Genomic DNA, 22467 nt, shown 5'->3' with positions numbered 1-22467 from the left:
AAGGGAAAAAAAAAACGGAACAAATAATTATGCAAATAAGTGCAGGAAAGAATGTGTTGCTATGAGAGTATGTAACAGGGAAGACTAAACTATTAGCAGAGTGGTGGAAGAGGGTGGTCAGGAACAGCCTTTCTAAGGAACTTTCAACTGAGCTGAGACCTTCTGCATGAGAAGAAGTCATCCAGGCAAATGCAAAGAGTTGGGGAGAGAACTATATGGAGAGACACACAAATTCCAAAATGCTGAGAAGACCCAGAGAAAGGAAGGGTCGCAATACCCTTAAGAACCTGCAAAGTCAGTGTGTTGGTTTCCTAGAGCTCCTGTAACAAATTACCCCAAATGCAAGTGGCTTAAATCAACAGAAACGTATTCTCTCACAGTTTAGGAAGCCAGAATTCCTAAATCAAGGTGTTGGCAGGGCTATGTTCTCTTAGGACGCCGGGCAGGAGAATCCATCCTTGCCTATTGCTCTTTCTAGAGGTTCTAGATGTTTCTTTGGCTTGGGACAATGTAATGCCAATTGTTGCTCCCATCTTCACATGGTCTTCTCTTCCGTCTCTCATTAGGACATCTGTCATTGGATCTGGGGCCTGCCTGGTTGACTATGACCTCATCTTGAGATCCTTAATCACATCTGTAAAGCCCTTTTTCCCCAATTAGGTCATATTCATGGGTACTGGTGGCTAGGACATGAACATACTTTTTGGAGGCTACAATTCAACACACTGCAGTCAGCGTTGTTGAAAAGTAGTGGGTGTGGAAGTGAGAAAAGTAGAGCAAGATGAAGCCAGAGAGAGAGGTTATGGCCAGATTATGCATGCCTTTGGGGCCTTGCTGAATATATTAGTTTTCTACTGCTGCATTAACTAATTACCATAAAGTTAATGGTAAATTATAAATAACAGAAATAACATCCATTTATTATCTCAGAGTTGTGTGGGTCAGAAGTCTGGACACCGTGGTTCAGCTGGGTCCTCAGCTCAGGACCTCACAAGGCTGAACACACAGTGTCCACTAAGCTGGACTCTTAATCTGGTGGCTCTAAGGAAGCTCATTCAGGTTTTGGACAGACTTCAGTTCCTTTCAGTGCCTTGACACGTGGGCATCTTCAGGTTCAACGCATCCTGAATTCTCATATTTCAAATCTCTGACTTCCCCTTCTGCTACCATCCAAGGAAATATTTTTCTTTCCAAGGTCTCATGTGATTTCATTTGGCTCACCAGGATAATCCAAGATAAATTGCTATTTTAAGGTCAGAGGACTAGTAATCCTAATTACATCTACAAAGTTCCTTGTGCCATGTAACGTAAATATAGCTTCCTAAGGGATGTGGCTAAACTTCTATTTGGTAACACTATCAACAAGTTTTTAAGGAAATTAGAAATATTCAGAGAAAAATCCTAACCTTTGATGGCACAGGAAACAGATAAGATTTTCTTCAATACACTCCTTGGTCAGCAACAAAATACTGGACTGTGTGGAAACTGGGGCTGGTTTATTATACCATTTCAGTGAATAGTTTCAACAAAAGACTTCACTTCTAATAAAGCAATGAAATCCTCTCCTGCCATAGTTTGAACTAACATCCCAAGTTTTCATCATCCAAACCAGCTTCTAAGTCAAGGCTCAAATATCAATTTTTAGCCTGTACTGTTTTTGTCAGTACTAAAAACATTCACATGAAAAAACAGGTGGGGGAAGCAATGTGGAAGTGAATTTTAAATCTTAAATATATTGATGTCACTAGCCAAACTGAAATTTGTAAAACCAACTACCCTGAATCCTGGAAAATGAAAGACTGTTTTAATCCAAAGTTAGAATAAAAGCAAGAGCTTATGGAAGGAGAAACATCAAAAATGCAAGCTCTTCTATGTTTTCATGAATTTTATGAAGTGAACAAAAGAACTATTAGAAATGAAGACAAATGTAAAAACTACTCAAATCAGCCAAGGAGTCTCAAAGAGCTATGGCCAACACTTTGTATATATTACATTTCCCCTTTCATTTAAATCCCATACCAAGTCACATAGTCACTCCCTCCTTGATGCTCCTATTTTTTTTTTTTTAAAGATTGTGTTTATTTATTTGAGACTCAGAGACACAGAGAGAGACAGAACACAAGCAGGGGGAGTGGGAGAAGCAGGCTTCCTGCTGAGCAGGGAGCCGGACGCAGGGCTTGATCCCAGCACCGTGGGATCATGACCTGAGCCAAAGGCAGAAGCTTAACGACTGAGCCACCCAGGCACCCCGATGCTCCTATTTGTATATCAGTCCCTACCCTCAGACTATGAAATCTTTGAAAAGTATTTTGGTGGGCACTCCAAAAATGCTTACAGCGTGAATGAAGTTCCTTCCCCACCAGAGTATCAAAGATGTTCCTGCTTAGCCCAACCCAAATTTATGACTTCTCTTTTCAACAACTGTGGTAGTTACATTGGAGATACTAATTTGATAGGCATTATGTATTGTTTTCTATTATGTGTGTGTACCTGTGTGTACCTTATTTCCCCACTGGATTGTATTGCCCTTGAGGGCTAAAATTAGAATCTACAGCCTCCTTGTCTTAAAAATGAGGACGATCTTATCTATCTTGAAAGGCTGTCATGAGATAATGCAGGTGAAAATATATAGTACAGTAACTGGCACGAAGAAAATGATGATTAGCTTTCATTTTCTCTCCATTTTTATTATTTTGTTTTCCTCACGGGTCCTATTACAGTGTCTTACACAGAGTAGGTGCTCAATAAATGCATGCTGATGCACTGTGAGGGCTGTTAAGTTCAAGGAAAAGTTAATGCAGCCCAAAAATTAAAGGGCAAGATCTAGGAATTGCGGCTTACTTGAGGAAATAGGAGTTCTATTCTTGACATTGCCTCCAGCAATCGATAATAGGATAATTGGGCTATCATCATTGTTTAAAAAGTTTTAGAACAAATTGTTAATGCATAATAGTACTGTGGTGTTTTAAACATCACCAGAGAGACGACATTTTCAGTAACAGATGTTAAGGGGGAAAGCTGGAATTCTGTCCAAATAGAAATGCTGCTTCTACTCAAGGTTAGGATGGTTTGGGTCATTAAGTAGAGTTTGCATTTTATTTAACAAGTAATACGAGATACCTTCATATGAGATATGAGATACCTTCAAGACCATCCACTGATCAGTAAATTGTAAAGTGCTGACATTACATACTATAGCATATAACACAGCTGGCTCTCCACTCCACACTTTTTCTCCACATTATCTACCCCAGTGGGTAACCTCCTTGCTCAGTATGGTTTTTTTAAGATTATTTTATTTTATTTATTTTTTTATTTTATTTTATTTATTTAAGTGAGCAAGAGAAAGAGAGCAAGAACACAAGCGGGGGAGTGGCAGGCAGAGGCAGAGGGAGAAGCAGACTCCCCGCTGAGCAGGGAGCCCAATGTGGGGCTCCATCCCAGGACCCTGCGATCAAGACCTGAGCCGAAGGCAGACACTTAACCTGACTGAGCCACCCAGGCGCCCCAAGATTTCATTTATTTTAAAGAGACAGAGAAAGAGAGAATGGTGGGGAGGGGCAGAGGGAGAGAGAGAATGTCAAGTAGACTCTGCACTGAGCACAGAGCCCCATGCAAGGGCCCGATCTCACGCCCCTACCATCATGACCTGAGCCGAAATCAAGAGTCGGAGGCTCAATCGACTGAGCCACCCAGGCGCCCTTTTGCTCAGTGATTTTGGATGGGTGCTTCTACCATTGCAGAAAGTGGTAGGTCTGAATGGGAAATTAGGATTTCATAACAATAACTAAAAAAAAAAAAAAAAAAAAATCACTCAAATCTATTCTGTCAACACATTGCAACTTCATATTCCCCTAAACCTACTGTAAGTGAATAATATAAGAAAGGAACTCTCATAAACATACAGATGACAATCTCAGGAAAATCACGCTATTTGTAAAAGAAGCCTTCTTTGAGAAAGTAATTGTTGAGGCTTAAGATAAGAAAGGGCAACTGTCCTAGAAGACACAGAAACAGGAGAACTGATGAAGAGGAGGAGTGGAATGGCAGCTGTGGGGAGGGGCACTGGTTGCGGGGGGGAGACAAATGTGAAAATGAGAGCGAACACGCAGAAATCCGTGAGATGTATTTAAATCTCAGAACCAAACTAGCTATCCAGAGGGAGCTGCTTTTCATCTTCTGAATTGACACAAGCCTTTTGAAACCTCTGTGGCTTTGACCTTTCATTATTGCAGAACACAGGCACCTGCCTTGACCCCTTTCCCCGAGCCTCTCAGCTGAGGTGCCAGAGCCGGTGCCCTCAGCCACTCTGCAATAGCATGAGGCTTTTGCTGCTCTCACTTCAAAACCGGTCAGATCAGGAGCTGTGAGTCTTGCAAGAAAAGGTTTTTCTCTCAGCACCAGTGTTTTCGGTGAGAGATGTAATACATCAAAGCGGAGAAGAGATGCAATCATGCAGGGAATGATTTCAAAAACTTTAATGAACCGTTTAAAATAAACTCATTTGAAGGTAATTTAACAACACCACTTTTACAATTAAAAATACTATTTTAGCATGCAAATGCAGAACATTAGTCCCATGTCAGGATGGAAAATGAAGTGAAACTGAGGGGCTTTTGAAACATGAATGCGATCTCAGTAATTTCTCATCACTCCACGGTGCTCTTAGGCAGCCTAATGAAAGAATGAATTGATTTAAACAACACTTTGTTGGAGCAATGGGGTTTGAGGAATTAAATTAACTTGATGGTTAGTTGTGAGAGCTAGGCTTGGAACTGGCATTATATTGTTACTAAAATTAATTTCCATTCTTTCCTAAGTTTTATTTGGATATTTTTTCTATTTATTCCTAAAATATCAACCAAGGGGTTCAGCAGTTAGCAGAATACCTCATCAGTCCTCTTCAACGTATTAACATTTGCTTGAAAATGTGTATGTTAAGGCAAAATTATACTCTCTGGGAAAAACAAACTGGACTCCAGATGCTGCCCCCAGGAATTGCAGTAGCAGCTGAGTCTGACTTTGAAGGGTAACAGGAATAACAAGCTGGCACATGGACTAAGCCAAAACAGCAATTCTCAATCTTTTCCTTCACTGTGACACAGCTGACAAATCACATTCATGTAACACATCCATGGCTGTTCCAGGTTACAGATCTCAGCATTGCTAAGATGGGCTGCAGGTTATGGGCAAATCTCAATGCACCGGCTTCAACATACAAGCTCCTTTCACGCTTGAAGTAGATCAGAATGCTAGTAAGCAAAAGTGACATTAGGTAAACTTATATAAAGCTCAAATTCTTAAAAAGTAGGCCATAAATTTTGTACCTTAACTGCTATAAAAAAGAAAGATTTAAAAGATAACAGATATTATCACGTTAGGTGAAAACTTACTGACATGCAAATTTCCTGGTGCAAAGTATTTCTCTTTCTATAAATCTAACTCTAGTTTTGTATTATTTATTTATTTATTTATTTATTTATTTATTTATCTGAGACAGAGAGAGACCAGGGGGAGGGGCAGAGGGAGAGGAGAGAGAGAATCTTCAGACTCCCCTACGCAGGGCTTGATCCCAGGACCCTGAGACCATGACCTGAACTGGAATCAAGAGTCAAACATCCATACACAAACAATGAATCATGGAACACTACATCAAAAACTACTGATGTACGGTATGGTGACTAACATAACATAAAAATTAAAAAAAAAAATTTAAAAAAAAAGTCAGACATCCAAAAGACTAAGCCCAATAACAATATTATTGGTAACAACTTTTACCATGATTGAACAGTACAGAGTAGGACATTCCAGGCACAGGGTGTGCATTCTCCATTAAATTCCACATAAACTGTCCAAGATGATAGTCCCCATTTTAAGGAAAAACAAACGAGGATTCAAACTTGCCCAGGATTCTACAATTGGCAAATGGTGGAATTAGGATTTGGTTAAAGGTCTGTGTCCGCTGTGATTTGGTAGTCACATGTCACCAATGTCCACTGTCCCATGAAAGAAAAAAATCAAGACACAAATAGGATTCTTTCATTTTTTTTTATCTCTCATGCAAGACCTCATGATCCAAAGAAGCACTATTCTCTTTCAAAGAGCTCTCTTGGGAGGCTACACACATACTCCCACCAGGATGCATTTGCTCTAAGGAAGAGACCTTCAAATCTAATTTGTGGGTCAAGTGAGAAAAGGTCTCATTTCCTCCCAATCTTCTGATGATTACACAAATGTAATTTTAAAAATGGTATCTCCATCTTGCTCACCCACCTAATCTCTATAGAGAGTTTTCGATGAGGACTTACAACATGTTTTTAGCAAAGACAGAATCATTAAAACATGCACATAACATCTGAGGAGACTATTTTGAAGGACACAACAGATGTTCAAAATTTTAAATTCTACTATATCTATTTTTTATAGACTTTGCTTTTAGAGCAGTTTTAGGTTTATAGCAATATTGAGCAGAAGGTACAGAAAATTCCCATATACCACCTTTCAAAATACAGTTTCCCCTATTAGTAACATCTGCCTTCGTGTTGTGCATTTGATACAATTGATGACCTAATTAATACTGATATATTAACTTAATTGCATAGTATACATTAGCGTTCACTCTTGGTATAGTACAGTTCTACGGGTCTTGACAAATGTGTAATGTCATGTATCCATTAGAATATGACACAGAATAATTCCTCTGCCCTCTAAATCTTCTGTGCTTCAGGGACTCATTCCTCTCTCCCTACCCCCTAGCTTCTTTCACTTAGAGGTATTCGTTTAAGTTTCATTCATGTCTTTTTATGGCTTTATAGCAACATGTTAAAAGAAAAAGTACAAAGATGTTTATCCTCCGTCTTACATCCTCATTTCAAATAAGTGCGTAGGGAAAAAGACTAAAAGGGGTTGGTCAAAATGCACTAGGATGGTGAGGTCATGGTTTGCGGGTTTTTTGTCTTTTGCTTTTTGGGTTTTTTTTTTTTTTTTTTTGCCTATTTCCAGATTTTGGTTTTTGAAATTTTATAGAGATATGTTTTAAAACAGTGTTCAAAAAAGCAAGCAAGGAAGTCAATCATATCTCCCCATTGCTCTTTTCCATTTATTTGACATTCTAGTTAAATGCATTTCTCTCCCCCTTCTTTCCCCATATCTGGTTTATTTGACCTGAGAGTTAAAATTATGTGCATCCTTTGAAAGAGAGAGAGGAAAAGGCAAGAAAGAGAATACAAAAAGGGCAAGGGAAAGAAACACATTTGGGAAGAGTCAGTGATATTTCAGATAAACCCATGAGTATTCATAGCCCCCTTGTGGATTTATAAACACTTATGGTCAAAGACGACAAACATCGTGGCAGTGAATTAAGTGTAACTTAGTCCTGCTGTGCAGTGTCTCCTGTTCAGGAAAAGCTCACCTCTCAGCCCAAGTCTAGTAAAGGGTAGTTCTCATCACAGCTGTGGTGCACTGAGCCCTTTCTTCATGTCCGACATCATGCTACACACTTTGCACACATTACTTTTTACAATCCTCTCAGCACTACTATGAGACAGACATTTAACAAATGAGGTTGAACAAGAAAGTTGGCTTCAAACACAGATTGGACTCAAAAGCCTGTTCATATCTACTAGATACTGCCACAGGTTACAATATATGAAATCCATACACCTTCTTATCACCAATGGTAACTTCTCTTCTAGAGCTGAGAGTTACCATGGAGTGGGGGAGGGAGAGTGTCTGAACCAAAGACCAGCACTTAGAACTGCCCAGAGGTTTCCCCGGGGCTAAATGGGAGAACTCAGTAATTAGTGTATTTTAAAAAGCCCTTGAATGGAGATACTTCAGACCCAAGGTTCCCTGCCTGGCGCAACATCAGAGGTTGAAGACAATTAAACCTAGACACAAACCCCAGCACCACCTCTCCATTTCCATGCGACTGCTCTTATCCTCAATTGCTTAATCTATAAACTGGGGATCAAGTAAAGAGGTTATTGAATAAAAATCCACTCCACTGATCCATTAATTTAAAAAGGCAATGAAGCTCTTTATGGTGCAAAAATAGAAACTCCAGGCTCAAAAAATTTGGCACTGAGTGGCACTCCTGCCTCAGTTCCTGTCTCCACCACCTAGTAGAGTAACCTTGGGCAAATTCTTTCTTTTTTCTTTTTTCTTTTTTTTTTTTAAGAGGAAGAACGGGGAGGGACAGAGGGAGAGGGAGAGAGAACCTTAAGCAGGCTGCACACTCAGCACAGAGCCTGATACGGGGCTCAATCCCAGGACTCTGAGATCATGACCTGAGCCGAAATCAAGAGTCGGACACTCAACCAACTGAGTTGGATGCTCAACAATCCAGGCGCCCCAACCATGGGCAAATTCTTAACCTCTGCATCTCTATTGCCTCATCCCCAATATGGGGATAGTGATGCCTGGCCCTGGAGGTTGTTATGAGGACTAAAATGGATAACTATAGCCTTGCAAGCCTGCTCCAGAGCTGCCCATGCCACCCAGCCATGGTCAACCCTACTGTGTTCTTTGATCGCCGCGGTTGGCAAGCCCTTGGGCCGGGTCTCCTTCAAGCTGTTTACAGACAAAGTTCCAAAGACAGTAGAAAACTTTCATGCCCTGAGCACTGGGGAGAAAGGATTTGGTTACAAAGGGTTCTGCTTTCACTGGATTATTCAGGGAATTTTGTGCCATGATGGTGACTTCACATGCCATCATGGCACCGGTGGCAAGTCTGCCTACCTATGGGGAGAAATCTGATGATGAGAATTTCATCCCGAAGCACACGGGTCCTGGCATCTTCTCCATGGCAAATGCTGGACCCAACACAAACAGTTCCCAGCTCTTCATGTGCACTGAGTAGTTGGATGGCAAGCATGTGGTCTTTGGCAAGGTCAAAGAGGGCATCAATACTGTGGAAGCAATGAAGTGCTTTGGGTCCAGGAATGGCAAGACCAGCAAGAAGATCACCATCACAGACTGTGGACAAGTTTAATAAATTTGACTTGTGTTTTCTCTTAACTATCAGCCCATTCCTTCTGTAGCTCAGGAGAGCATCCCTTCACCTCCATTTGCTTGAAATATCCTATAATCTTTGTGCTCCTCCTGCAGTTCGATGGGTTCCATATTTTTCTTACTCCCCTTCAAGTCTAGCTGGATTACAGAGTTAAGTTTATGATTATGACATAAAAACTAAACAGTAACTAACTAACTAACTAAATAAATAAATAAATAAATAAATAAATAAATAAATAAATAAAATGGGTAACTACATAGAGTAAGAGTTAATAAGTCATATTCCTCAGACTGGTTTTAATGAGGCTGTTTCTCCAAGGATTTGGCAGGGAAGAGGGTTTAACTATCAACATGAGAGGTAGCAACTCAGAGACCATTCCTATGACATGAGTGAAGGTCATTCCATTAAAATGCTGTCATTGCAGCAAGGACAAGGGAGTTGGAAGCAAAAACCAGGTATGTTACAGTGAAGAAGTCAAGGTCAGGGTGAGAAGAAGTATAAGTCAAGGTCAGAGTGAAGAGAAGACTATGTGACCCACATTGCATGTACAGTGTATATTCCAATTAGCATAGTTTAGAAGTGGTGCCTTGCTGTAAGGGACCCTGGCTTTGGCATAAGACTGCCAATATAACCCTTGAATCAAATCCAGGTCTCATCATTTAGCTTTGAATTCTTGAAAAATTTATTGAACTTTTGTGAGCCTCTGATTCTTCATCTATAAAATGGGAATAATAAGACAGTCCTGGCAGAGTTGTTCTGAGGATCATATTAAGAGCACTAACGCATGTATATTACCTAGAAAATGACTAGCTGACCTCAAATAGGCATTTATTATCTTTTTGCCTCTGCGGAGCTAATTGTGTCAGGAGGAGAAGATAAGAGACCTGCATAGATCTACAAATCATCCCCATCAGAAAAACTATATCATCACACTCTATTTTCTCTGCTCAAACCCTCCTTAACAAGCTAGAACATTGTGTGTCACCTCTGAGTCATGTATTTAAGAAAGACATAGCAAGGAACTGGCTATCCATTGTACTTTGATCCAGTGAGATCAATCCTGTGCCATTCATTCAATCAGTCCTGTCAACCTTTCATTTCTTTTTTTTTTTTAAAGATTTTATTTATTTATTTGACAGAGAGAGACACAGTAAGAGAAGGAACACAAGCAGGGAGAGTGGGAGAGGGAGAAGCAGGCTCCCTGCCGAGCAAGGAGCCCGATGTGGGGCTCGATCCCAGGACCCCGGGATCATGACCTGAGCCAAAGGCGGACACTCAACGACTGAGCCACCCAGGCGCCCTTCAACCTTTCATTTCTTATTGAGATATGCTTTTTCTCACTAAATTTCCATAACTCCACTCTTCTCTCACATCCGTAGGTCAGTGGGACCCAGAGACCAGGGGAACGCTGAATTTTGGCTTTCTTAAGTGGAACCAACACTGCAGTGATCCTCCTTCCCATATCAGGGGGGAAACTTCTCCGTGGCTCAAGAAACAGAACTCAGCTCCTACCAAACTAGCTTATTTTAACTGAACTCAGTTTTCCAATACTTAATTTGAAACAGAAAGTGAACACAGCCCCCAGTGTCTGTGAGAACCATCTGGTGGCAGCCTCCCCACTGAAACCCCGACCTGCCTACTTAGATTTCTGCATGTGTCTTTTGGGTCTGGGCATTGAGAGCTCACTGTGAATTTAAAGAGTGTTTGGGTGAGACCAACCTTTCCACAGGTTTCTCTCAGCCCCTTCTTTCAATATTGAGTCCTGAATTCATCTCCTTCTACTGTATCATAATCCTTTGATCCAGGCCAGTTTTCCCACCTGATGCCAAGAACTGCTGCTTGGTGTTATATACTACCTTTCCTCCCTCAGGCTGACACCTTAGAAATTCTTATAACACATTCAACTTCAATTTCTCCCAACCTCCTTAAAAGCAAGCTATTCAACCTCACACCCATTAGGATGGTTACTGTCAAAAGCAAAACAAAACAAAATAACAAGTGTTGGTGAGGATGTGGAGAAATCACTCTTGTGCATAACTCTTATGCATTGGTGGGAATGTAAAATGGCGCAATCACTGTGGAAAACAGTACAGCAATTCCTCAAAAAATTAAAAACAGAATTACCATATGATCCAGGAATTACACTTCTAAGTGTAAACACACACACACACACACACACACACACACACACGAATATTATTCAATCATAAAAAGGAGGAAATTCGGACATATATTACAACAAGGATGAATCTTGAGGACATTGTGATAAGAAAAATAAACCAGTCACAAAAGGCAAATACTGTAGAATTCTACTTATATGAGGTACCTGAAGTAGTCAAATTCTCAGAGACAGAAAGTAGACCTGTGGTTTCCAGGGACTGGGGAAGGGGGAAATGGGGGTTGTTGTTTCATGGGTATAGAGTTTCAGTTTTACAAGATGAAAAGAGTTCTGGAGATCGTTTACACAACAGTTAAGGCACTTAACACTACTGAAATGCACACTCAAGAATGGTTAAAATGCCAAATCTTAGGTCATGCGTATTTTATTGTCATTAAAAATCTTTAACTATGGTTTTTTAAAAATAAGCTGTTCGACTCGCCAGCAGGTCCCTTCTCCCCTGTGTTTATTGTAGACGTTGCTGTCCCACCAAAGTGTAACTTGGGCTACAGCTCACCCTGTGGACATTCCCACCCAGCCAGGCAGCTGGAACCACACTGAGTTTTGACCCACAGTTGCCTGCAAAGAAATAAACTGTCACTGAAGACAGAATAAAAATTGTGGAAAGAATTCATGCCCATTTGTCAGGTTAAAAAGGTTAAGGAATGAGAATACAAGCCTAAAGAAGGAAGGGAGGAAGGAGGGAGGGAGGGAGGGAAGAAAAGTGAGCTAGTGCTCACAGAAGGAGTCAAGGGAGACTAGAGAAGGGCTTTGCAGATATGCTGAGAAAGACAGGCTCAGGAGAAAATGAGCTTCCTAATGAAAGAGGAGGCATACTAAATTAATTATGCCTTTGAAATATTGACCTCATTCCTTAAAGCTATCGCAACCCTGAAAAGAAAGAAAAGGCATATTTGTATGAGTTAGAAGTAATGGAGCCTGTGAGGAATTAGCCGTCTATCAAGACCAATAAAAGGATGTTTAGAGAACTGGAACAAATGCACATCAACAGGTCCCAGTGTCTCACTTACAGGCAATCTGTTGAATTAGCACTTAGAATTTCTCTTCTAAAAAAAAATATAAACGCCTCTGAAAGATCAGGGGAATAGCAATGTAGACCGCATAGCCCAAAGTAAAAATATCCTCGAAACTGCAGACTTCTTAGGCTGGTGGTTGTAATAATAGAGACAAAATATATAAATATCAAGGCCCTTATTAAAATGAACACTACACTGAGCCTCAGGGTTTTTTTTTTTTTCAATCAAACTGATAAAATAAGAGTGTTCATTGTTGGAACTCTTATTAAATCCCCTCTTCATTATTTATTAACTGAACAACCTGAGCAAGTTACTTTCAGAGTTTAATTTTTCTAGTTCCATTTTCTTCATGTTTTACTTGAAGAGTTTTTTGGTTTTTTTTTTTTTTTTTGAACAGTGCCTGGTATGCCAGAAATGTTCATCACTATTGATCATTATTATCATTCCATCTAGAACTGATGATCGTCCCCATCTCTTCCTCGAGTCCCCACTTCCTGAATCTGTTGGCTTGAATCTGTTTGAATCTGTTTCTCTGAGAAGTCACTATACTTGACAGGCGTGGAGGCTCAGTGGAGGCACTCAGTGGAAGCTGAGTGGCTTTGGGAAGCTTAGGTTCAAATCCCAGCTTTCCACTTACTAATTGTGTGACTGGAGGCAAGTCACTCCACTTCCCCACTTCTCCATATCTCTGTTTCCTCAACTACAATTTGGGGAAAATGAGGCCTATCTTTCAGGGCCATAGCTGAGGACTAAATGAGATTATATATAGAAAGGATTTAACATAGTAGACAATCCATAGCAAGCACTCGTGAGAGGGTATTATTGTTGTTATAATAACAAGATTATCTCTTGATTTTATAAAAGGGAAGCTCTTTTGTGAAACCAGGCCGGCCTATGTACTCAGAGTAAAAGGGTAACTTGAAAGAGCAAAGCGATACCCTTTGGCCTAGTGATCTTTGTTGAAATCCCTCACCTAGGAATTTATACCTTCTTTTTAGAAATGAAAGCGGGAAAAAACTGAAAGTAGGGATAAGAATTAATTTTAAAAATAGAAAATGTGGATATAGTGAGTCATTCACAATTTAGAATAAAATGGTTTACATTCAAATGTCTTTCTCTTAACAGCTACTAAAATCAGTACAGAGAAAAAAGGGGGGATTTTCATGAGGGAGGAAAAAGTTTTTGAATGATAAGGGGGCAGTCTTTGAAAACAGGCCCAGATTTGAGATTGCAGTGGAGGATTCCAGAGAGTGCAGGGCAGCAGGGAATCAGAAGATTAACAGGGGGACCCATTCACTTAGCCATCCATCCATCCGACAATTCAACCATTATCATTTAGCATCTACTACATGCAACGTCTAAGTCCCTAGCAACAAATGGAAAGAGACACCATTCTTATGTGCAAGGGGTCCAGAGTACAGTGGGATAAATAAGCTTGTAATCAGCACAGTGCAGTCCATAAGTGCTATAATCTCAGAACATATTATTTTAGAAACACAGAATGAGTGATGATGAGGGGAAAGGTGGCAGGATAGGATAAAGTCACTAAATGGGTCCTAGGAAAAGTATCATATGAGCTACCTCCATGAGGTCTCAACAGAAGAGAGCTGGAAGGGGCAAATTTCAGGTAGAGGGAAGAAGGCATGAAAAAGTCTCATCGACTGGAGAGCTACATGTACTTCTGTATGATTCTCGCACAGGCCGGTGACAAGAAAGATGGAAGGGGTGGGAAGGACACCAAACAGGTGCCTAACTGGACTCACGGACTGGTTTTTAAGCAAAGTGACACAATCACATTTGCCTTTTAGAAAGAAGATTGTGACTGTCTTGGAAATGACTGGCTAGAGGGGGTCAAGACTAAACAAAGGGAGACCAGCACAGAGGCAGTTAAAATGCAGCACCAGATGCCAGTCACCTGAACTAAGGCAGCAGGAGCAGTAAGGGAAGGTAGATGTATTTCAGAAGCCAGAATTGATAGGATTAGCTGACCATGTGTTTGCAGGAAGAGTATGGAATGCGAGTTGGGGTTCTGGTTTGGGTAACTGAGAGGATGAGAACGATACTAAAGTCAGAAAGACGGAGGGAAGAACGCAGGCACAGGGCAAATCTCATGCCTGTGCCACGCGCCAGCTTCCCATAGAAAAAGCAATAGGACTTAATTCATTTGAAAGAACACTGGGAATTAAAAGACGATAATAATTGCAAAAGGTTGCTTTATTATTCTCATCTGAAGTACCAATAATCGGAAGTCCACACCCTTCCACATCCCCACTTCTTGGAACTGAAGACTGACAGTGCAGCACAGAAACAGCATCGGTGCTGAACAAGGGCACCATAAACTTTAATGAGCTTGAAAAAATAGCTAAATAAGTGTTAATTCCTCTCAACAGTTGGAACATTCCCTCCTCGTGTTGCTAAGCATTAATAACATATTTCTGTGGGTAAACCCACGGAAGTTGAGCTGGAAGAGGGCCCTTCTCAGATTATCCTGGTGAGTACTTTGTCCCCTACAGCTGGTCAGGACCTGGAGCCAAGTTGGAAGGTGTAGACATCATAACATCACACCCCACACCAACAGACCCCCTATGCTGGGCAACAAGGAACCAAAAATGCCATGAAGAGACCCCTAAAATCTTTGGGAATCTACAGGAAGAGACCAGAATACCTACACACGGTAAGACAGCACTCAGCGGGAGTTCCATCCACGCTGTCTTCCAGTCATTCCCACACATCTTTCTGACCTCCACGTGATGATCTAGCAGGAAAACAGTATAAGAAGCTGCCATTTACTGACGGTTTACTAAGTACCCCGACCTGTGCTAAATGCTTAATTATCTAATACCTAAATTAATTCTCGTAACCACCACCCTGTGAAGTGCATACCATTATTTCCATGCCCATTTTAGAGATGGAGAAACGAAGGCTCACAGAAGAGAAGCAATTTCCCCAAGGTTTCGCTGCAAGTGGCACAGCCAATAGTCAAGGAGGGATCTCTTTGCTGTCAAAACCAGTTCTCTTCACCACCATGTTATAATGTCTTTATACCTAGATCAGTCCAGGCCCAATTTTTAGCTATGTCAGGAAAATCCTAAAATATGTGCCAACTTTGCTCAGAAACTGTAATCAGTCTGGTACAACTTTCCATTTGGAGTCCGAAGACCTGACCATTCATTGAGCCCACCCCGGGACACCTGCCAATAAATGCGTGATTCCAGGTATAGGCTTAGGCTTTGGTATCTGAACTAGAAAGACAGATAGATAAATATTATTACTTGGAGAAATACAGTATATTTCTGTAATATTTCCTCTGGGCCTTCCACAGCAGTGATGTGTTTTTTTAGCATTCCTGCACTTTTTACCACTTTAATCTGTCCTGATTAGAACAATATTCTCGGTGGGTCAAAAGTGCCATTTCCTTTTACGGCCAAGGTTTTTCACAATGATACTAAATAATATAAATCATGTTTTATTTGATGGCTGTTTTATGCATTCTGGAGCTTCTGGTGGGACAAGACGCTTGGGCTTCCCCTGTAAATCTTGCCAGCTCCCCGATCGGTTGTAGCTGTCAAGATCCCCCCTGGAAAATGTAAATCTCTGCTTAAAACATTAACTTCTTCATTTAATTTTTTATTGCTAAGGGTTTACAGCTGACTTTATGGCCCTGGGATGATTAATTTTTAATGCCTTTCTTTCTTTCTTCTTTGATCAACTTCCTCCATTTTCAATCTGAATGCAATTGTACCTTTCCAAAAAGCATTTGTCACTCGCTGGTTTGCATATTTCAGGCAATTGGAGGTGGCTGGTGCAGAGTGGAAGGCAGGCACTCTGGCACAGAATAGCTGAAAGACAGACAGTAACTCTATGCCTTTCATGTGACTCCTGTTGATAGCAAATTCTCTAGCATCAGTAAATCTTTCGGTTCCAGGTCTTGGCAGGCAATGAATTCCCTAAGAGGGTTGTGCTACTAAATCCTGTCATTGTCATGCGCAAGGAATGGATTGAGTCACATCTTTCAAACTAGTGAACAATGATTAGGGAAAACAAATATGAGAAACATACCTTAAAAACAATTCATACCTCCTCCCACCCACCCACCAAAACACAAAACACAACAAAACAGAATGAAAAGTAATTGGAGATCTGATTTGCAAGTCAAAAAGTCCTTGGCTTTTATATTCACACAGTATATAGCCATTTAAATGTTGTAGCATATTTAATGACAGAGGGAAAATGTTCACTATAAATTCCGAGGCAAGGAAAAGGTTACAAGTCCGAATATGGAATATTTCTTAAGAAGGTATATTTATGCATAAAAAGACTGGGAAAATTAATAATGATTCTCTCTAGGGATGAAAGAAATAAGTGTTTACTTTGTTCTTTGTTTCTCTGTGCCTCCCAAGTTTTCTATATGACTACATATTTTGTAATTTTAAAAAAATGAGTTCTAATTTAAAATAGAATTTCCTTGCATTTAAGATAATAATTTAAAATAAATGAAAAACCAGAGACCAAATTCTTGAGAGCATAAAGGAGAAACGGAAGATGTCAGAAATAAATTCGTAATATTTGTCAGTATATTGAGGGCACTGATAGTATTATATTCCTAATTCTTTTTTTTGAGAGAGAGAGAGAAAGCACAAGCAGGGGGAGGGGCAGGGGGAAAAGCAGGCTCCCCGCTGAGCAGGGAGCCCTATGTGGGACTTGATCCCAGGACCTTGGGATCATGACCCGAGCTGAAGGCAGATGCTTAACCAACCGAGCCACCCAGGCACCCTATATTCCTAATTCTTAAGGTTGTAGCCTTACTCACATTTTACAAGAATGAAAACGGGCTCAGAAATTGTCAAGTTGCAAAGATTAGACTCGAGGTAAATAAATCCCAGATCCCTATGACTTCAAAATGCACGTTATTATCGCTGTCATACTGCCTTAATTGAAGTACATTTCTACACACAATTGAGCTACCACATAGATTCAATTATATTATAGGGGAGAGGTATTGACTCCCGGGCCCAGTGCTAAATCAAGAGCATATTTCTAACCCCTTTTAGTCTTGCTTTTTAAAAATATATGTACCTGTAGAAAATAATACATTAATGCTTCCCATTACTATTTATGGGCATGTTACAGTTTATGATGCATTTTTCACATCCATCAGTCTCCCTATTTGATTTATCTCACTAGGTAACTACAATATCAAGTTACACTTAACATATCTAACAACCTGTGTAGAGAAATAAATATATAAATAAAAAATGAAAACTTCCGCCCCAATTTTGTCTCTAAATAACTACATATATTTATTTATGGAACCGGTTACCAAGTCATGTAAGTTGTAACAACTGTTATTTACCTGATTAATATTTCCCCCCAATATTATAAATTATTGGTGTTATACTTTGTTGGGTGGGGCTGTCACTAGCTGACACTAGCCTGAGCCCCTGTCTGAGTCAAAATCTGACAGAAAGCCCATAAGCAAACTCTTCTAAATTGATCATTATTGGGTCATTTGTACTCTTAAATTGTGAACTTCTCTTACCAATAGCAATGTATTATTTATGGCGCTGAATCCTCTCTCGGCTTCTGCTCAAGTAACAGCAATTACATTCCAATTTTTTTGCTAGTTCTTATACTAATGTCTAAATATTTTCTGTACTCAATGACTCTATAATCAACTAAGCCACAACAGAAATCATTCGGTGGCTTGTCATAGTTAATTAGGTCAAATCTAAGTCTTTCAGCTCGTGTACTTGAATCCTGACTATACTACACTTGTTATAAATATCTCCAGTTTCCTCATCTGTAAAACGGGGATTGTGGTGGTTATTATAGGACTCAAATAAGTCACTGTACATGATGCCTGGGAGAGAGGCCCCACGTGAACATTAGCTCTCACATTTATTAAAATGAATGTAGTTGGTACCCACGATGGGTAGGTATTCCATGGGTTTTCAGAGTTAGGTCATTAAATGGAAATGCGATTCATCCCCCATGACTCCAGTCATCCCCACCTCCTTCTTATCTCAGAAGTGCCCAACATGCAAGGAGGCCTGTGGTGTCTGGCCATTTCTGCAATGTCCACTGTTTCTGTCACCCTCCCTCACCCCCATTCTTCCTGCCTCTCCAAGTCTCTCAGGTCCCAAATCGCATAGACGTTACAGTTCCTACAAGCAAAAACACAATGATGACTCCCAGGTAGGACACCCTTCCTTGCAGCAGACCACTGCTACACCTGGGACCCAGCACAGGTGGTATTTGCTTGTCAAAGTGTAAGCATCCTTGCCATGGGGTCTACCTCCCCTACCAAGGTCCTTTGATCTGGTACAAGGGAAATGCAGGAGCAGAAGCCAGGGGACAGGAGCCAGGCAGGCCAGCTGGCAGGCACAAAGGCAGCCCTGTGTAGTGGGTGAAAACAAGGTGTAAAATTCTGTGGTCCCAGGGGGCTTGTATGGGAGGGCTCTGGAGCAAGAACTTCACGGGTGTGCAGAGTGGCTCTGATACCAACCAATCAGATAGAACACCGGAGCAGCATCTAGGGGTGTCCTCTCTGCCAGGCATGAACCCTATAGAAGACATGATGTAGGAATATCCAGGAAATTCCAGGGATGAGCAGAAAGGGCAGCCCGGGTGCCAGGTGGCACACTTGAGAGAAGCAGCAGTTATTTACCGTCTAATATAAAAGTGCTTCATGTTCTACCTACAGGATGACCACATGGTGTGTAATAAACAAAGCTAAGCCTGCTCCTTGGAATCCATACCCTGCAATTGCACAACCTTCCAATTGCATCCGTCCAACCACAACTTCAGCACAACAGCCTACCATGTAGATATCCATCCACGTGAACATGAGAAATCTGGTGATAATACAAAAAACAAGACACAGATTTTCCACGATAAAGAAAGAAACTGAATCCAATTTGAATCCATCAGTCATACTGAAAATGACTTAGTTATTCCCACATTGTTAAGCTGACTTTCTTTAGTGCCTGTTTTGGTGGAGGTGGTTACTGAAGGAAGAGAACTAAGAAAGGTGTGACCTGGACACCTCTCTTGACTCTCTTCCAGTGGGGACCAGCTCCCTATTGGGACACACTTACCAATGTCTCCTGAGGCTTCAGTCCACTCTCTTTGGCTCCCTAGTCCACCATGCTCAGTTGCACTCTGCCAATCTTTCATTCGTCAATATAAATGGGGTACCTACTCTGTGCCTGGCATGGTGGTAGGCAAAGGTGTAAGTAATCATAATCAAAGCAAAATAAAATAAATGTAAAATGGGAACTCATGCAATGTGTCCTGCGAGAAAAGATGACAATTTCATGGAGAACATCTTTTTGCTGAGATTTTATTTCAATAGATCCATTAAAACATGCTTGAGAGCTCAGGCTTTGAACAATGCTTAGGTATGGGAGTCTTTACAACCCAAACAATCCTGGGATGGGAATCTTTACAACCAGGACATGATATCAGTATAATAGAGAACTTATCTGAAGGAGGAAACTGGGCTATAGCTGCTCAAGAAAGAATGTGTATATTTTAGGTAAGCCTTTCACTGTCCCCCCAGGCTGTGCTCCTGCCCCCCTTTGGGAAGTCACAATCTTCCCAAAGGATATATATCCTATCTTGTCACTTCTCAGCTGACACCCCTCCTCCACTGGTGCAGAGCCCAGGGATAGCCTACAAGGCTCTCTTCTAGACCCAGACCAGGTGCACTAAAAACACACATGCAGCCTGCACCCAGGTGTACTGCCCTCCTACATTCCAGCTGCCCTGAGTTTCCCCCAGAACACTGTGAGTATTCATGCCTTTGTAGAAGCTATTCCCACAGCCTGAAATGCTCTTCTTCCTCCCCTTCACCTTTTTCCCACATGTTGAAAGCAATCCAATTTAAGATCCAGGTTAAATGTACCAACTTGGGTGGGGAACCTTCCCCAGGTGCCTCAGAAGAGCTAAGAAGAGCTAACATTCCCATTCTCTACTACCAGCACTCAGGGTACTTAGCCCCATTTTTTACTCTTATGACTTTGTTTCCACCTCAAGAACAGAAACAGCATGTTTTTCTTTCTGAATGCCCAGTCTTTACTCAGGGGTCCATAAGTTTTTTTCTGTAAAGGGCCAAATAGTAAATATTTTAGGCTTTACAGAACAGATGGGCCCTGTCTCAACTACTCCACACTGTCACTGTAGGGCAAAAGCTGCCCTAAGTAATAGTAAATGAATGGGCGTGGCTGTGTTCCAATAAAACTTTATTTAAACCCCTGAGCCCTCATAGAACATCCAGCACACAAGAGACATAGGCAGGTGCCTATGTGTGAAGCAGGGTTTATTTTACTATCTTCTGTCCTTTATTTTGAGAACAGAATCTAGCTCAGCTCTGTTGATAGGGCTTTACCCTTCCCCCATACAAACTGAAATACAAAATTTAAAGTTTACTGGCGGTGGGAGGGGGAAGAGGGCAGGGGGTAGGGGTGTGAAATTTGCATAAGAGCAAAAAAAACAGCCTTGAATCCTATTCAAGGTTCAAAGTTCTGAAACATCAAAATACTTATAACTTCCTGGGGGAAGTTATAGGGTGTACCCAATCAAGGCCTATTGGCAGGAAAGCTCTAAAGAGCTCCCTGAGATAAAAATCACCCTAAGTGTGAGGGATGGCATTGCTTCTGGATTTGCCAAAAGGCTAATCCCAAACCATGTAGTCTAGCAACATATGCACTTAAAGCCCTCAGGCAATTGAGCTAATTGAAAAATCTGGCTGGAGAAACTGCTGTTCTACTGAGTCAGTGTTGGCATAGGGCACCTTTAACTAAACGATACTCAGGGCCATTTCCCCCCTAACTCCTTCTCCACTACATCACAAATCAGCCTCCACTCAATCCCGATGGACCGGACCACACAGGAGGCAGCCTTTCATGAAGTACCAGTGAAGAGCAGGCCTTTGCAGAGGAAGACAGAGCCAAGGCTCACCATCTGCAACCACTTAGCACCCCAGGCTTCTTGCATCCATCATGAGAACATTCTCAGAGAAAAGACTGTATTTCCTGTTACTCTGAGAAGGGAGGATACTGAATATTGCATATTGGTGCATCCCTGTCAAGTGACGTTTATTCGTCCTAACAAACTAATAATACGGGCTCCCTCGAATTACAAATTTATCAGAAAATTTTCTGTATGAAAGGATAAACAAATGAATGAATGATAGAACACAAGCATGGTATAGAAAACCGACACCTGCAACAGAATTCCAAATCTTTGGCTTCAAACGATTTTAAATCAAATGTCCCTGAGAGCTTCCCCGGGACTGACTTTTAACACATGCCTTGGATGGTTCTGTGCATCGCGATGTGAAGTACATGGCAATCTGGTTACATGTGAGTCCACACAAGCTAAGAGCTTTTATAAATTTCTTTTCTGCCCTTAATGAGCACAAGTTCACAGTCCAGGGGTCCTTGCAATGCACGCATCATCACGAAAATACTTTTGGCATCCCACTTGGAGAGCACTCTATCTTCTCCGGGGAAGCTGTCAGAACCAAAACAGTGATAGTGTTACATTTTGTTACAGCGCATCTGTCAGGTATCACCCAATTGTTTTGCTCAGTGGCCTCTAAATCTGCCAGTCAATTGTCAGAGGTTTTTCTGAGCCACCTCACCCCATCACTCCTCCAGCCTCCAACACCTGGTAAAAGCTGCACCAAGCTCTGTCAAAAGAAATCATATAAATATTAAAAAGACCGAAGGGCTGATCAGAACTGACATTTGATATTATAGGATTTGTCGATCAATTTATGAACTGGCTGACAAATGGTACAGGAATAAAGAGACAATAACTGTTTTAGGGGAAAGATCATAAACCTGTCAAATGCTCCACCCCTGTGTGCATAAGAGACCGCTCTGGTGCCAAGGAGGGATGTTGTCACAGACCTTGTACGACAAAGCTAATGCATTTCTAATTTTGCTATTAGCATTGTCTTTTTTTTTTTAATGGCCCCCCTCCAAAAAAGAATTTTATTTTTTCTGACATTTCCAATATTGTCGTTTACACAGCTGGGTAGAATTAACTTTCTCTCAACAGGCCAGCTGAGAGATTTTCTGCCATGATTCTGACATTCCTTCGGCGCCCCAGAATTCCTAACCCCAGCATATCCAGGGACCTCAGCATGTGTGTTTAATCTCTGGTCTCTTTATCCCCATCAGATATTTTTTGCCCTTTGAACACTCATCTAGTTTCCAGAAAGCCATATGAAATGCCATTCTGTGACACAG

General features: G+C 41.1%; 1 pseudogene; it reads left to right on the top strand.

Moving 5' to 3' along the window:
• The first annotated feature begins 8504 nt into the window (after positions 1 to 8504).
• Positions 8505 to 8992, top strand: LOC113914825 (annotated as a pseudogene).
• Positions 8993 to 22467: the final 13475 nt, after the last annotated feature.

Source organism: Zalophus californianus, chromosome 11 (assembly GCF_009762305.2).
Source record: "Zalophus californianus isolate mZalCal1 chromosome 11, mZalCal1.pri.v2, whole genome shotgun sequence".
Classification (NCBI taxonomy): Eukaryota; Metazoa; Chordata; class Mammalia; order Carnivora; family Otariidae; genus Zalophus; species Zalophus californianus.
The sequence above is the reverse complement of the archived record's forward strand: the minus strand, read 5'-3'. Positions and strand labels throughout refer to the sequence as shown.